This window comes from Pteronotus mesoamericanus, unplaced genomic scaffold (genome assembly GCF_021234165.1).
Source record: "Pteronotus mesoamericanus isolate MK-2021 breed Mesoamerican mustached bat unplaced genomic scaffold, CSHL_Meso_final contig_317, whole genome shotgun sequence".
Lineage (NCBI taxonomy): Eukaryota > Metazoa > Chordata > Mammalia > Chiroptera > Mormoopidae > Pteronotus > Pteronotus mesoamericanus.
Window position 1 is genome coordinate 4,734,459 of NW_026555133.1, and position 15,506 is coordinate 4,749,964.

The window sequence follows — 15,506 nt, forward strand, 5'->3', positions numbered from 1 at the left end:
TCACCACTCAATATGGAGAGCCCAACTACTGACCCAGTGAAGGAGTACCATCTAACTCAGGCAAGGAGTAGCACTGTCACTTAACATAAAAGTAAAACTAAATAATCCTTTGGTTTTAACAGCCTATAAGGTGCTTTTTGGGTTTGCTACTAATTTCTGTTGCTGACCTAGAGTTGATTTTCATCAGTTTTTTATTAAAGATAAAAGACTTATCTCTTTTAAAACAAATGGACATCAAGGCACAAGTTTATAATAATCTCTCAAAGCTTTAAATTAATGATTTAAATTAATCTATTAAGCTTCCGGAGATGAAGAAAAGTAACCAATCACTAGAATAAAGGAAAAATTCATGTAGAAGTTAACAGGTCCTTCTGAGTACATCAATCTTACACAGAATGAGAAATGGTTAAAATCAAGAGAAAGAACTGAGATCAAGGATTTTTCTCCAGGAGCTGACTAGACAGAGCTTAAGTTTACATGTGGAATAGCACCACATTGAAAATATTCGATCGCTGTTTTTTTTGAAACTATTACAATAACAAGTAATATTGTGTTTGTTTTCTAAACTATTCTAAATTCATTAAAATGTCAGGATTAGGTTTTAAGCATTTTAGCTGACGTCCTACACTTCGTTCACTGTCTTTTATTCCCCAGGATAATTTTGTAGCTGTAATATCAGTCATAATACTACACCAGTACCAACCCACACACACATTCACAATTGCATAAATGGAGATAAGATTTTTAAAAATTACTCTAAATGCTATGAACTGCTAGTTAAAAAATAACATCTGTTAAATTGGATAGCATCATCAATAAAAGCAGACTACTTCAGTGTCCTGCAGCATCTCTTACAAATTTAAACTGGAGCACCCAGGATCACAGAGCATACATTAGAGGAGACTGAAGTAGAATCTGTTTTTCATAAAGAAACAGGCTCACAGAACTTGACTTTCTAGTAGCAAGTGATGTAGCTGGAAATCAAATTTGGGTCTTTTGAAGTCAAAATGATGATGACAGTGTTTGTTATTTTTTAACTATGTACTCTAGCATTCTAAGATTGAATAAAAACGTTGTGAGAATTCTATATTTTTTATTTCATTGTTTATATAAGGAAAAACAAGGTTAAGTCAAAAGCTGGCTGACTAACATGTTTTCTTAAAAGAGATACACTTAAAAAGACTGATCTTACATATTCAGGAATTAGGAAAGCAATGAAGTTAAGGTGCATTGTTCTAAAAGGCTACAGTGCCCTAATGAATCTGGGGTGCTGGCAGGGTTATGCAGACACATGTTAAGATAACAGAGAAGACCAGGCAGGATCAAACATGTAAGTTCACATCACCAGGAACACACTGCTATCTTTAGTGCCCTGTTCCTGACGACAATCCTCACACCATCAAAGGCTACACTATTTTAGACAAACACGAAGACGATCTCCATAATCCTGGGGAAGATGTGAATAAAGTTCACTTTAAGCACAGAGATGCTACTGAGGGTTGTCACAGGACATCAGCCAAATCTCAGACAGATAACGACTTCTTATATATGCAACAAATGCCCACTGAGTCTTTGGGGAAAGGGGAAAGGACAGCACAGATGTGATGAGTTCCTGGCTACAGGTCTTATACCTTTTTAACCTCATGTGCCCTAAAAAAGGGTAACTGATCTTCCTTCACCATCACACTTGAAGGTACCTACTTTAAAAGGGTAATTCAGGATCCAACTACTACCACTTTGGGGACTAGAATAGCAAGAGGTCAAAACAAGGCCACCCTAGCAGTACTGAAGAAAAGGAGAATGAAATGTTGACAAGTCAGGGTGAGTGGACCTTCATCTTCACCATTAAGCAAAATAACATGTGCTTGGTATCCTAACCTATCAGTTACCATCTATCTTCAGCAGAGACCTGGGACTAAGGTAACATCAAAACTTATCTACCAACTAAGGATACCATGTTGTATTTTTAAAGCAAGTGCACACGTGCGCGCGTGCACACACACACACACACACACACACACACACACAGTATTATTGCTGTTCATTCTCATACTTAGACAAAAATTTTTGAGTATTGAAACCAAAAAGCAGAGGTCACCATTGAACAGCTGTTCTGATACACCCCTTATTTATGTTTGCTTCTTTATTTTTTAAACTTGTTACTAAAAATAACCTTACTGAAAACTAAGATAAATGAAGATAATGCTTATATGACTTGACTTTAACTGGGCTAGATTCCCAATTATGTTGTTTCAAAGTAATGATCCATGGCCTAGTATTAGTCAAAGGTCAGCAATGTCTCCAGAGGAGAGACTTTGCCTTAGTTCCTCGGTATAATTTACAACTTTTAAAACATATTCTCCCTTTTCCTCTTACTTAACTATAAGTCTACAGTAATTGTAAGACATTTACTTAACTGTGAGATCCATTTAGAATACAGTAAAATATTATTTTGCATACTTAAAAAACCTATAAGGAAAAGTCAGGCTGTATAATAGTAAGAATAGTCAATATACTATCATGTATTAAGAACATGGAAACATTTACATTTTTAAAATGTAAAGCAAATTTTCACTATAAAACAAGGAAAAGGGAAAAGATGAGTGTCTGTTACGTTCCCAGATTCATACCAGGGAATATAAAAAAAGGATTAGGTTATAGTCCCTTGCCTTCATTGAACACTGCAGTAGTCCATAATCTACAGTACTGCTAATAATGGATGTACATCTTTAGAATCAGTATGGCTCAAGTCATTAATATATGTTTTCTTTTCACTGCTGCCTGATGATTCATTTACTTGTCCCTTACCTCCTTTCACTGCTCTCAAATACCTAAGTGCATCTCAGCCTTCAGCTGACCTCCAACCTCATATGGGAAACAGAAGCAACTTAGCATACATCAATTTCTCAACTCCCTTACTGGAAGTTATGGCACTGCCTTCTATTCTGTACGCGTCTTTTCTTAAAACACAATCCTCTAGAATATAGTCAAATCCTTCAGTAAAATGAAATGTGACGTGACAGAATATAAGGGCTTTGTATGAGTTCTACAGAATGTAAACAATTTTGACCTTGAGGACAACATCTTGATTATCTTTAGGGATGCCTACGTTTCACCCTGTCAACAAATGCTGAAATACATTTTTGAGACAATCAGCAATTTTGTCATTTTGGTTCATATTCACAAATAAAGCATCTGTTTTTGTTTAGTGGCTTATTGTTTTTGACAAGTCAAGCATTAAAAAGAGAAGAAAACACCAGTACTCCTACAGTATAGGACGTCATTACTTGTTACCTGGAATAATCAGAATATAATGCATTGTACTAAGTGAAAAATGTCTATTAAAAAATGTTCAAAGAATAAGAAGATTAAATATAACACAAACTAAGAACACCTTAAATCTCCCTTTGAAAACTCAGACAACCTTTTATAATCTATTACCTCGAGGCAATAATCTGGAACTTTAATGCTCATGATACGTGAAATGGTAATATAATTAATCTGGTTATAGGTTCCATGATTATCAACTATTTAAAGTTTAAAAAATAGCAGAACCACAAAACCTAAGCTGCATAAAAGCAGTATGTTAAGAAGTTTACGTTTAAATACTTATTTACTTTTATAGTCAATATAAACATAGAAAACTGAAATTAAAAGAATATGAATTACAATTACAGTCTCATTTCAGTCCCTGCATCCAATTCATTCATGTACTTTGCTTCTGTTGCCCAGTATGAAGAAAAATTCTAAGTCACACAGGGAACTAATGCCAACAGCTCAACTTGCAGTGTCAGAGGATTCCTCAATTAAATAGAGCCATAAGATTTAAAGACCTTTTTTATTTTTGACTATTGATTTCAGAGAGAGAGAGAGAGAGAGAGAGAGAGATTGCTGTTCTGTTATTTGTGCATCCATTGGTTGCTTCTTGTATGTTCCGTGATCGGGGACCAAACTTGTAACTTTAGTGCATCAGGATGATGTTCCAACCAACTGAGCTACCTGGCCAGGGTTGAGCTATGACATTTAAAAAGGAGTAGGAAATACCTGTTTCAAAGCTGAACTACTAACAAGATCAAAACCTTGCTCTTATTCCTATTATATAGATCCCAAAGCCAGACAAAAGGTGTCCATAACTTTAGGGGATAAACAATGGTCAAATCTCGGTTCTCGAAGAATTAGGTTCTTGACCAAGCTATTCATGGAAAAATTGTCTCAGTTGTCTAACAAAACTTCAGATCTCAATTCTCTACGCAACAATCCTTTCATGCCAACACCTATGTGATCAGTCACACGTCTCTCAGGTGACAAAGGAGATTCGGTTTTTGAACAAATCACTTCTCCAACAGTTTTTCAGAAGAAATTAAGTTCGAGAACCGAGTTCCACTGTTATTTGTAATAGGATACTGACATGATGCAAGATATTGTGCCCACACTGGTCTTTTACAATTATTCAGAACATGATGACAATCTGTGTATGTGCCAGAGGCCTTGTCTGACATCTAACTTAACTCTATAAACATGTGTTGCTGTTGTGTATTCTCTAGTACAATTTTAAGTGTAGTAAGTAGTAAAGTTCAGATCTTTACTTTTTTTGAACACCAGGGCAGAACCACTTTCTAATCAATGCTAAATATATATAATATTCAAATATATGCACAGGAAAAACCTGAATACCTCAACAAACTGCAAATGTTAGTTTATTAAAGTAAAACATCTTAAAAATATTTATAATCACGAAAAGACATGGAGGAAATCTTAAATGCACATTGCTAGGTGAAAAAAGTCATTCTAAAAAGGCTACATACTGTATGATTCTAACCTTCTGGAAATGACAAAACTGTAGAGACAGTAAAACTGTAAAAAGATCTGGGGTTTGAAGAGAGGGAGGAATGGACAAATATGTGGAGCATAGGATTTTAAGGCAATGAAGCTGTCTGTCTATCTATCTATCTATCTATCTATCTATCTATCAAGCAGGATTTAAGAGAAAGTTATAGAAAATCAGCTTTACATGAACTCATAAGAATTAGCTAACAGAGGTAAACAATAAGTTATCCACAAAATAGCTTGAGATCCTTTAGAAAGATAGTAGGCTCAGCTGAGGAAGATCTGGAAAGCTAAGAGGCAACGTGTCCTAGAGCAAAAGCCTGTACTAATAGGGAAGAAAGGTATTGTTAAGACAGCACACTCAATTTCAAACTGTTCTTTCCCACAAAGAGAGCTGTCTGCAAAGATGTTAGTAAGAAGGAAGGATGCAATATGGGACCCAAGCAGATTTTCTTAAGAGGAAAAGGAGAAAAGTAACAATGCAAATAACACAGAGAGGAAACCATGTTTTAAAGAGGAAAAATAACCCCAGGAAGAAGCAGAAAATAAGATGAATACTCTATACTCTCAAAGAAATCAAAGGTAACAGGAAAAGAAAAAGATAAAAGGAATCCAAAAGACACGATATGATAAAACCAAATATAATAAAAAATAGGATATATAGTCAATAACATTGTAATAACTATATGGTGCCAGGTCGGGGAAGTAGACTGACTGGGGGATCACTTCGTAAATTATAAAACTGTCTAACCACTATGCCGTACACCTGAAATGAACAGAAAATAATGTAAACTATAATTGACCAAGATATACATACTAAAAGAAAATGTTCCTCAAATAAAAAATACCCAAAATCTAGTTTGGCAAACATAAAGATAAAATTACTATGAATACCGTGGTAGAAAAGCAAGGAGAAACATCAGGCTGACCTAAAATTTTTCCACTGCAACCTATGATATCAAAGATTATTTATAGTTTATTTGTTTTAAAAAAGTCCATTAAAGTTTTACTTTTATTAACAAAAACAAATACAGTTGCCTTATAAATACTGAAACAATACTGTCACAAATCTTTATTCCATCTTTATTCAATCTCAATCTCTTCAGAGGCAACCACGGTTAACAATTCAGTATACCCTTTCAAGCCTTCATCAGTGCAACTATACAGATAAAGGCACAAAAGAACAATATAAATATAGTTGTGGGAGGTGTTTAATATAAATATGTCATCCCATCTTATTTAGCAACCTGATTAACTCACTTAATAGGTCTTACAACTCTTTCCATGTAGATACACATAAACATACCACATTTTTAAACTGCTATATAGTATATCATAGAATGGGTATAGGTTTTAGATTGTTACCAGTTTCTTACCACTGAAAATAGAACAAACATCCTTTTACATAAAAACATTTGCAAGTGTGTTAAAAAAGTTCTTTACAAATACAAATTGTTAGATCAAAGAACCTATATATTTTAAAAGATATTGTCAAACTGACTTGGAAAAAAATTCTAACACTGCATATTCCCACCACCAGTAGCAAAGAGCCCATTTCTCCACAACCTTGCTAGCAAAGGCTATCATCAGAATTTTTTTCACTTTGGATAATCACTTGGAGAACAAACTGTATCTTGTTCTGTTTACAGATGTTAAACATTACTTAATGTTTACTAGCGAATTTTTTATTTGGTTTGTGGATGGTCTTTAGTACAATCTTTTTCTCACTCTTCCACTGGTTGTGATAATCTGTAGCAATTTTTAAAACTCCTTTATATTATTCTACATGCCACTTCTTTGTTACATGTGTTGCAAATATTTTCCCAGACACTTACTCCCTTGTATTAGAATTTGGAAATTTTATATTTTGATACAAATTGACTAATTTTTCTTTTGGTTTCCATATTTAATATCTTCAGGAAGTCCTTTCCTACCAAAAGGCAGTATTTTTCTTTTCTTTAAAATTTTTATTTACTGATTTTAGAGAAAGGGTGAGAGAGAGAAACATCAGTTTGTTGTTCCACTTATTTACGCATTCACTGGTTGATTCTTATATGTGATTTGATTAGGGACTGAACCTGCAACGATGGCACATCCAGATTATGCTCTAACCAACTGAGCTACCCAGCCAAGGTCAAAAGTGGTATTTTCTTTTACCACTTTTACATTATTGTTACTTTTGTGTGTTTAACATTTGGGCTTTCACCTCATCTGGATTCAAGTTTATTTCATTTATTAGTACAACCTTATTGTACTAACACTATTTGCCAAATAGCACATCTTTTTCCTACTGATGTAAAATGCCATCTTTATCTGATGCTGATTTCCCTAGATAAATGTGCCTGCCTCTGAATTTTAATGTTCTCCTAACCTATTTGCCTACATCATAGTATTTTATTTACTAGCTTTACAGCAATGTTTGAATACGTGGTACAATTAGTTCCTTTCTTATTAATCTTTTTTTCCCTCAATTATTTTTCTCTTCCAGATTTTAGAATTAAGATGGTCAAATTCACAGAAAACTTAAGTTTAAATTTTTATTGGGGTTGTATTTAATTTGGTCAATAACTTGGGAGTTCTGACATCTATTATTCAAGTTTTTTTCACCATAAGCAGGCAAAAAAATCTTTTCTACTACATTATCCAGTAACAAAAAAATTTATTTTGTATGCCATCTTGTTTCTGACCACCTGACTAAATTTCAGTAAGTCTGTTGATTCTTTTCAATTTGTTATACTATTCAATATCTTTATGTCTGCATTCATATTTAAAAACTGGCTTATTATGTTTTATAACATTCTGTACTCATTATAACATTCTCTACTATTCTGTACTAATTCTTGCATAGTATTTCTACCAGGGTTATTCTAGCCTCATGAAATGAGACCCCAAGTTTTCCACCTCTTTCTATTACGGAAGAGACAATATAATCTGGAAAGTTACTGGTCCTTACAGACTCAAAAAAATTAAGAGTCTAGACATGAAGTCTGTAACTATGTTACAATTTCCACTGTAGTTAATGATCTATACAAATTTTCTACTTCTTCCTTAACCAATTTTATAGTATACATATTTTTTTCCTGAGAAAAATCACCCAGGTCATATATATATTATGACATTTAATAGAACATCCCCATCATCTTGAAAATCACCTCTTAGTTGACTTTATGTTGTCTTTTTCATTACTATATTGTTCATTTGTGTATTTTCTATTAATCAGTTCTACTTTATGGTCCTTTTAAAAAGCTAGTTTTTAATTTTACAATCAAGTTTACCAGGTTGTAGTCTCTATTTTATTAATTTTTGCTTTTATTTATTATTAATTCCTTCCCTCTGCTTCCTATGGGCTTATTTTGTTGTTCTTATTATTTATTTTGAAAAATGTAGGCTTCACTTTATTTATAGATCAGGCCACAGGTTACAAATTTAAAACCAACTAGCAGTAGTGAACTAGCTGTACCAGCCTTATCAGTCCATCACCTCTGGTCATTCAGCACTGCAGTAAACAAACATTTGAGACACATGTAGTCTATCACAGAAGCTGACTGCCAGGCAATGCCACTTGTCCTCTTTACGCAGTTGAAATGTCCCCGTTTCCATGGGTTGCCACAACTGCTACTTCCTATCTTCCAGGATTTCCTGAAAAATGCTTATAGCATAAATTACATTTTACATTTGAGATTTCCATCTGAACTTGTCTGTTGGGTCAGGAATGTACCATTTTACCCAGGCGTCAGTATATGAAGCAGTTCTTCCCCATAGCTTAAAGTGTCCATTCCAATGAAGTAACTTGGCAGCTTTTACAAACGGGGGTGAATATCATTTTCCAGTACTGAAGCCAAGGTGGCAGGCATTCCACATTGGATCAATGGTGGAGTGCTGTTGATAAAATACGATCAACAGAGGGGGTGTTATGATGCTGCCAGCAAGAGTTCTGCTATACAGTCCCTCTTCTATATTGAGTCTCATCCATTTTTCCAGCTGATTAGTTGTACAGTCTTTTCCATTCTGTGTCAGGTTTGCAACAAAAACTCCAGCATTAAAGGAGCAGGTGCTGGCTTTCATGCAAAGCTTACAAATTCTTTCCTTTTTATAGTCAAGATATCTAATGTAATTCTACTGGTTTCCAGCTCCACGGATGACAACTTTAGCAGAGGCGGAATCACAATCTCCTGAAAATGCAGCTGCATGTCCTGGCTTCAGTGGTATGTTCAGAGGGCAAGAATATCACCTTGTACAATTATGTGATCATCCATATATATGGCTTTGTTTGCATCAAAAACCAGAATAGGCAAGTAGAACCTTGCAAAGGTTAATGGTTTTAGGGATTCCTCCTGGTCAGGATCCTCCTTTACTTTCCCTTCAAAAGTTTAGTGTCAAAAATCCCAATTTTATACCTGATGCTTTTCAGGGTACTGCTGCGCCACTGAGTGTAACAGTGTAGAAAATGACATTGGAGCAAGTGTTGTGCTGAATGCTATTTATGGATGCAATGATCCCCCCAAGCCTATCTTCAGATGCAGCAAAAACCACAGGAATCTTCTGTTGTCTCCCATCTACCACATGATGGGGAGCATTTGGGATAAAGTTTATGGACTGAAGCCCCAAAATTCCTGAACCTGAAACCTCATTCCTTAGCAAACTGCTCAGTGGTTATACTGCAAAACCACTAAGAGGAAAACAACAGCCAGGACCTGAATGATGATGTTTACTTTTCAGAATGACATCTTTCTCTTCTGTCTTACATAACTATTAGTTATTAATCCTGCAGCTGCAGGAGGAGGAGGAGCTGCCCTGTTGCTCTTATTTTTGAATTGAATATACTTCATTTCTGATCTTTGTTTTTTTAAAAAAAGATTCATTAAATATTTATCTAATTTTCTGTATGCTATGCTGGCTACACCCCACAAGTTTCTGTTAGGAGTAGCCTCATTATTACTGACTTCTTCACTTCCTAAATTTCATTTTGACCTTTTGTCTCCAGTTTTAGAAAGACGCTTTCAAATGTTTAAGCAAATAGTTTTCTCTTCGCTCTCTTTTTGCTATTAATTTTTATTTCATTATGGTCAGCAAAAAGGCCTATGTGATTTCTGGTTTTCTGGAATTGAAGATTTTTCTTTGTAGCTTACTGAGTGACAATTTTTTCCCTTAATATTTATATAACTCTGAGTGGGAAAAATGTGTAACCTAAGAATTGGTCACTTAACCTTCTACTTGTCATTCATTTATGGGAGCAAGAAAAATATTATTCTCTAACATGCAAAGACTCAGGGAGGTCCATTTATGAGCCCATTTTGAGAAAGGTACACAATGCAAAATCTACCCAACTAACAGAGTGATCAAAATTAGAATACAGTCCTGGCTGGTGTGGCTCAGTGGACTGAGCACCAGACTGTGAAGCAAAGGGTCAATTCCCAATCAGGGCACATGCCTGGGTTGCAGGCTAGGTCCCATGTAGGGGGGCTCTGGAGAGGTAACCAAACATTGATGTTTCTCTCCCTTCCCCTGTCTAAAAATAAATAATCTTTAAAAAAAAATTAGAATACAAGGGTCCAAGCTCATCAAATTATACATATTAAATACGTGCTGTGCTTTGTATGTCAATTATACTTCAATAAAGCTGTTTTAAAAAAACATGCAAGAATAGGAAAGTTGTAGCACAAAAGAATTACTGATGAACAACAAATTAAGCAGAATGCAAATATCATCAACCAGGACAACATAAATATAAGACTTCATTCATCTTTTATAGGGGGGAAAATGAATAAAATTTGATAAAAAAATAAAGGTCTAAATTTTGTTAAAAGTAACTATTAGATGAATTAACAACAGATAAAACCATTTCCAAATTCACAGAAAGGGTGACAAAAATAGGTTGTTAAGTACAATTCTATTTTATAAATTTTAAGAAAAAATTCATGAATTTGAAATAAACACATGAAAAATACCTGAAAAGATTATAATATACAAAGGTAATGGTGGCCACCTCTAAAAAGTGAGACTGAGAAACTGAGGTGGGGGGGGTAATGTTTACATTCTGCTTATTAATTTTGGTAACAGAATTCTGTTCAACGAATAATGAACTAGAAATCAGAAAACGGGTTTTGTTCCTAATACTACTCATGAAGCTAAATAATTTTACTTTCTACAATCTTCAATTTATCTATAAAATATATTTGTCATACCCACATAAATTTTTTTTGTCATTATTCAAGTTTACATACCTAAAAGTAAAAAGAACATAAAGGGCAGGCAATACACATTTGTTGAGTTGAATCACATTTAGTAGCATTGCTCAAAATTACCTGTTTCAAGTATGTAAAAATTAATCTCATTTCTACCTATACAATATATCAAAGAATTTTACAAGTTAAATGCTATCCAACCTATTGGAAATGCTAAAATGTGGGAGGCACACCTAGAGAGGCTGTGCCACTGGACCCTACAGAACACCTACTACATTAGGCCACTCTACCAAGCCTGGGAGATGTAGCAGCTCTATCTAATACATAGAAACAAACTCAGGGACATTGCCAAAATGAGGAGACAAGAAACATGTTCAAATAAAAGAACAGAACAAAACTCCAGAAAAAGAACTAAACAAAATAAAGAAAAGCAATCTATCAGATGCAGAGTTCAAAGCACTAACGGTTATAAGGATGCTCAATGAGTTTAGTTGGAACCTCAACTGCATTATAAAAGGACCAGTTAAAAACAAAGGATACACTAACTGAAATAAAGAATAATTTACTTCATTACAGTAGAGGAGGTGAAGCTGAGGATTAAATCAGCAATTTGGACAATAACGAAGTAAAAAACACCCAATCAGAACAGCAAAAAATAAAAAGAATTTAGAAAAAGGAAAGTAGTGTAAGGAACCACTGGGACAACTTTGAGAGCATCAACATTCTCATCATGGCAGCACTGGAACGAAGACAGAGCAAGAAATTGAAAATGTGTTTGAAAAAATGATGACAGAAAACTTCCCTCACTTAGTTAACAAAGAAGACATACAGGTCCAGGTACTGTAGAGAATCCCAAACAAGATGAATCCAAGGAAGCCCACACCAAGGCACATAATAATTAAAATGCAAAAGGTTAGGCCTGACCAATTGCTCAATAGGTTGGAGCATTATCCTGTACACCAAAATGTTGCATGTTCAATCCCTGGTTGGGGCACATATCCATTGATGTTTCTCTCTCTCTTCTCTCCTCTCTGAAATCAATACACATATCCTCAGGTGAGGATTTTTAAAAACCAGAAAAGGTTAAAGACAAAAATAGAATTTTAAAAACAACAAGAGAAAAGCAGTTAATTACCTACAAGGGAGCTCCCATAGACTGTCCACTGATTTCTCAACAGAAACTGCCAGCTGCAGGAGTTAGCAAGAAATATTCAAAGTCATGGAAAGCAAAGACCTATAACCAAGATTACTCTGCCCAGCAAAGCTACAATTTAGAATCAAAGGACAAAGAGATTCCCAGATAAGAAAAAGTTAAAGGACTTCACCACCACCAAACCAGATTGCATGAAATGTTAAGGGTCTTCTTTAAGAAGATAAAGAAGAAAAAGATTTTAAAAATATGAACAATAAAATGGCAATAACACATATATATCAACAACTGAATCTAAAAAACAAAATAAAAGAACAAGCAGAACAGAAACAGACTCATAAATACGGAGAACATTTTTGGGGAGGTGGAAACTGGGGGGGAGGGAAATGGGTGAAAAAGGTAAAGGAATTAAGAAATACAAATTGGTTGTTACAGAACAGTCATGGGGACGTAAAGTACAGCACAGAGAATACAGTCAATAATATTGTAATAACTATGTACAGTGTCAGATGAGTGTGAGATTTACCAGGATAGTCACTTAATAAGTTATGTAGTGTCTACTCACTGGGGTGCATACTCGAAGCTAATATAATAATGCATGTCAACTGTTATTGAAAAATAAAAATGATTTTAAAAAATAGAAAAAAAAAAAACCCAAAAGCTACCTTGTTATTAAGGTAAATTGAGCTCCGACCAGTGTTGTTCTGGTGGTTGGGCATTACCCTGGAAAGCAAAAGTTCACCAATTCAATTCCCAGTCAGGGTCCATGCCTGGGTTGCAGGCCATGTCCCTGGTTAAGGGTGTGCTAGAGGCAACTGATTAATGTTTCTCTCTAACATCAATGTTTCTCTTCCTCGCTCTAAAAATAAATAAATAAAATCTTAAAAAAAAAAGAGAGAGGCAAATTTAGGTCCAAAATTTATCTTACTTGTAAGAGGTAAGGTAATCATGTTTCATCATAATAAATATATATTCACGTTTTTTTAAAAAATCTAAGAAAAAGCAAAAGCTGGAAGAGTCTCATTTCCTAAGTTTACATTTAGATCTGTAAGACAAATTTTCTTTACTTGAGCACCATCAAGTCAATTCTTATCTAAAAGTCTCTACAAATTTAGCCACTGAAATTAGGTTCTACCATTCTCAATTTTTGTCCAAATGAAAAGTTCTATTTTTGGCCATAATGTTTAAATATTCATCTAAAAATGAGAGTAAAATGCATGACTTGCAGTCAGCTTACACAAGGCATCCAGGAAAAAGACCTGAACTGACTTAGAACAGATAAACCCAACTTATTTTAAGTAATATAAACCACACAAAGAGGAAAAAAAAAAAACGAATCAAGTAACTTCCAAATCCAGTACAGTAAGCCCTCACTTCACATCATCAATAGGTTCTTGGAACTGCAATGAAATGACAGATAATGAAATGAATTTTACCATAGGCTAAGTAATATAAAACAAGAGTTAAGTTTCTATGGCATTTCATCAATGTTGTAATGAAATGAGATGCCTCTAAACCAAATGACATTATCTGATGACTTGCTATATTTGATTTATATTGTCTTGGGCAGGATGGATGGGTGGAAAACAGCATACAAATTCTGAACCCTTTCCAGGAAGATTTTTTTCTTTCTGAAGTGATATGAACATAATTCTGAAACTATTTTAGAAGGATTACAGGACTGAGCAAATGACTTGAGAGACTGTAAAAGAAGAGAGAGAGAAATACCACAGAAAGACAAGAAAGGAACTAGTAGAATTACAAATATCAGTGTAGTCTAATGACTTCTAAAATAAGTATGTGTATATGTATACATCACTGGTTCTCAACTGGAGATTTCGCCCCCGAGAGGTCAGTGGGAACATCTGGAGACACTGTTAATTATGGCACCTTGGGAGTAGAGGCCAGGGATGTTGCTAAACAACCAAGAGGGTACAGGACAGCCCCCACAGCAAAGAATTACTTAGCCCAAAATGTCAACAGTGCCAAGATTGAGAAACCTTAGTACACGTGTATACCAGGTGTCTGTACATGTGTATTTCCTAGCTCTGTCTCTGTAAAGGGCTCAGAAGCAAATACAACTCAGTAGCAATAAGTATACTTAGTGTTCATATCTTGATGTCTAACACCATTCTCCACTAACAAGTCATCAGGGCTTGTTGCAGCAATGGCTGACTCTAGCATTAAGGCAGGACTGGGCCACAATAAGCCTGGAACATCTTTTTATGCCGGAAAGTAAGGAAGTAGACATAAAAAACGTAAGGGTATATATAAAAGCCAACTATCTCCTATGGGACAATCTACAACAATTCATGCACCAAAGCAGTAAAAACAGTAGTGATTGACGAAACTACTGAAGATATGAGAATCCAAGAGTTTATATCAATAATGAAAAGACAAGTAAATAAAAAGGATAAGAAGAAGGACCCTTGGTTACAGTAAAATGCTTAGTGCTGATAAGCAAATGTACAAAGAATAAAAGCATTGAAAAAGTATACTATGTAACCACAGGGAGCAAAGAGTGGAGGAATACTGGCAAGAAATAAGAATGTTTGCATGACCTTAAAGTATCACCCTCAATATTTGTTAAAAAGGATTAGTAACTATACAGCAGAGAAATTGGGCATCTTTACTGAGGGATCAAAATTAACATCATTAAGGGGCAGATGAACATTATGGGTCTCCTGAGAACACAAAATTACACATGCAGTATGCTGGCCAAGAATGGATACACTGAATCTAATCATGAGGACACATCAGACCAATGCAAAATAAGGAATATTTGGGGGAAGCAGGAAATCAAGATGGCAGAAGAGTGAGTGGAAGTCACATTGATCTCCTCCCAGGACCAATCTACAATTACAACTAAACTGTAGAGAAATCACCCGGAATAAACAACTGAACAATAGCAAGAGGAGCCTTATAACCTCAGACAGAAGAATCAGCATTAGCACAACCTAACTGCTAAGGAGTGAGGTAGAGACTCGAGAAGGTGGGCAGGGTGCCCAAGGGTGGCAGCACCACAGGGATACTGAAACAGCCAGTGGGATCCCCCTGAGAAGAGCATGGTCTGAACCACAAGCGGGGATCTCCAGCCTATGGCACCAGAGCCCAAAAAGTACACAGAAAACAACCAGCTGCAAAAAGTGGCAGGGTTGCTCTCTGCCAGAGACAGGAGGCTGGAGACACAAAGAGACATTTAAAGGACCAACACATAAATTTTTATTTGCAGCCACTTACCCTGGTCTCCAGCAAAAGCAGGGGCAGAGTGGGCTGGAGACGCCAGAGGAGAGACTGGGGAAGGAGGCTTTGGGGAGAGAACTGAGAAAGTAGCCAGCGGGATC

At 35.3% G+C, this 15,506-nt stretch overlaps 1 protein-coding gene and 1 pseudogene across 1 annotated transcript in view; both read right to left on the reverse strand.

Moving 5' to 3' along the window:
- The window catches only part of PAFAH1B1 (platelet activating factor acetylhydrolase 1b regulatory subunit 1), a 67,825-nt gene that overhangs the window by 26,636 nt on the left and 25,683 nt on the right, over positions 1–15,506 (reverse strand). The window lies entirely within an intron of this gene.
- LOC129072392 (glycosyltransferase 8 domain-containing protein 1-like) lies at positions 6,486–9,554 on the reverse strand (annotated as a pseudogene).